This window comes from Stegodyphus dumicola, chromosome 12, assembly GCF_044657685.1.
Source record: "Stegodyphus dumicola isolate Sdum_Otavi_A_Nest chromosome 12, ASM4465768v1".
Lineage (NCBI taxonomy): Eukaryota > Metazoa > Arthropoda > Arachnida > Araneae > Eresidae > Stegodyphus > Stegodyphus dumicola.
The window spans coordinates 4,327,563-4,330,259 of NC_140779.1; the positions used below are offsets into that span (position 1 = coordinate 4,327,563).

Below are 2,697 nucleotides of genomic sequence, written 5' to 3' on the forward strand. Positions count from 1 at the left end.
AACACTTTTCGAAATAAAGCCACTCGGAGGAATGAATGCGCAAATTAATGTTTTCAGAGCTTTTAATTAATATCTCTGAATTTAGTTTTTTTTTTTTTTTTTTTTTTTTTTTTAAAGTGGACGTCGACATTTTTCATGACCCAGAAAAAGATTGTAGAAAGTTTGGTGACGATAGCTATAAGAGTGACTGAGTTAAATCTCGAACAAACAAATAACAAACAAATACAAACACACAGACAAGCTTCTTTATAAGATTTATCATGTGTAGTTTTGTTCTCATGAAATAAAATCTTACATGAATTAGTTGTTTGAGTGAAGGAAATAAATTTTATTTATTAATAAAAGAGTTTGTTAAAATGTTAATTGAAATAATACTTTTAAATTTATTTTTAGAATTGCATAGAAACATTTTCCGAAAGCTTTGTGAAAATAAAAATTGCCATGACTTAAAATTTAATAATTCTGTTAACCGAGTTTCAGTTCCAGGCAGTTACGGTGCCAGTTACCTCGGATAATCAAAGTTTTAGTGTATTTAATGTTGCTTCGCATTTTTATTATGTTATTTATCTCAAAATATATATTGCAAAAAGTTGAAAAAAAAAAACCCGAAGGCTCAAAATATATTGCAAAAAGTACAAAAAAATTCTTAATTAGCTTTATTATAAGAACATATATCGTAATTACGAAATTAATTTGAATGAATTTTGATCCACTCAATATTTTATTGGCTAGTTTTTCTGCAAAGTAATATGAAATTTTCGAATAGCTATTTGAATGTTCTCGTGCAGTGTTACCATTCAAACGAAAACAAAAAACTGAAATTTTTCTAAAAATTACGAACTTTTGTGTTACTTGTAGTTTACTATTTTCTACAGTCATGGTTTAGAACCAGAAAATGACATATAATTCGTGTTTCTTTAAACTCTGTGTCACTTTTTATATATTTTTTTTCATTACTTAAATAATAGATAAAAATTAAGGTATCCAATAAATTTGTCATTAACTTGCTTAATATAATCTGAATGTATACAGGTGCAATAAAAAAAGTACTTTTTTAAATATTACCTTTCTTTATTTGCGTTGTCTGTATATTTTCTGTGATAGTAGAGATATTTCGAGGTCGGAAAGATGAAAAATATGCAAACGCCTTCGCCGGTAATCGAACCACGGACCTCTGGAATACCGGCCCAGCGTCCAGAACCGCTACATCACGAAGGCACGCTAGAAAGGCAGGAGAAATACTTTATATAATAATTCTGGAGTAATTACCAATTATCAAAAAAATAAAATAAATAAATAAATGTGAAAGGTTTCTGATTTTAAATTACGTCCAAAGGGGCGTTTTTTTAACATTTTATTTGTTACCTTTATTTATTAAATATCATGTTCTTCGTACTTAAACCATAAAGTTCAGTCCAAAGCAATATCGCAAAATAATTTTAAAATGAGCATATCTTAAGAATTTCCGATACACAAATTCGCCGTGTTAAGAGTTTTTTTTTTTTTTTTTTTTTTTTTCGTACAGTGTTGCCATTGCTCGCTTTGAAATCGTTTAGTTTGCTAATCGAAAATTCTTTGAAGTGTTACGAAATCTGAAATCGATAATAAAAAAAAAAATTAAATTATGGCTTCCACATGCCCATATTCTATGGAATATTACGTTATTGAAATTTTGATGGCTCTAGGTACCGCTGTTTTATCACAATGCGATAAACTTACATACATTCATGCAGACTCTTTCTTATTTAATTTCTTTAAACATAATATAGGGCAATAATGTTTAGTGGCAACAATTTCGATAAGTGAAACAACGATTATAGTGAATCGACGCAAAATGCCAAAACGAAATCAATAGTCCTTCTGGGCAAATTGCCCCTTTGGACTAAAATTGTAATTCTAGCTCACATAATTTTTATTAAAATGAAAATTTTGTAGCTATGTAAATCCTTCTTATTTAGAATTGATAAAAAATCATGAACTGTATTTGAAACATCAGTTATATGCATTGCTTCCTTATTTTGGAATTGGATAAGTTAACGCTCACATATTTTGGCTAACCGTAATAATCATTCTTTATTCATGTTTTTGTAATTTCAGGAAGTTGCAAAAATACAGGTCCCACCGAGACTTGAACTCGGATCGCTGGATTCAGAGTCCAGAGTGCTAACCATTACACCATGGGACCCATCTTCCCATGCCGGGAATCGAACCCGGGCCGCCTGGGTGAAAGCCAGGAATCCTGACCACTAGACCACATGGGAACGTTGGACATTATTAATAAATATTTTCTTGAATTCTTTGAGCATTAAAAATTAAAAACTAATAATATGGAGACGTGATAAATCAAGTTAAATTTCTTTTTTTTTTTTTTTTTTTTTTTCTGTTACGGTAATTACTAATTATTAAATTAACGCTTTGAGTGAAGAAAATTGTTACTTTATTTATTCGTCAAATTATCCTTTGTTCTGTGAAATTAAATCATGTCTTTGAATGGAAGAAATTAAAAACGTATTTTTTAATACTAATTTATTACGTTTCATGCAGTACTACTTTCCTAAAAATTAACCATTCAATGGCAAACATTCAGTGCTTCCATCTAGTGGCTGTTTAGGAAATGAACTTTGAATAATATTAATAATTGATTCGAACGATGTACTCTGGTCAATTCAGTATTAAACAAAGTTTGCTCAGGAAAAC

At 29.4% G+C, this 2,697-nt stretch overlaps 2 non-coding genes across 2 annotated transcripts; both read right to left on the reverse strand.

The window, feature by feature from the left end:
• Nucleotides 1–2,113: 2,113 nt before the first annotated feature.
• Nucleotides 2,114–2,185, reverse strand: TRNAQ-CUG (transfer RNA glutamine (anticodon CUG)). Its single transcript has one exon. It is a non-coding gene; the product is annotated as a tRNA-Gln (tRNA).
• Nucleotides 2,186–2,189: 4 nt separating this feature from the next.
• Nucleotides 2,190–2,261, reverse strand: TRNAE-UUC (transfer RNA glutamic acid (anticodon UUC)). Its single transcript has one exon. It is a non-coding gene; the product is annotated as a tRNA-Glu (tRNA).
• Between the last annotated feature and the right edge of the window lie 436 nt (nt 2,262–2,697).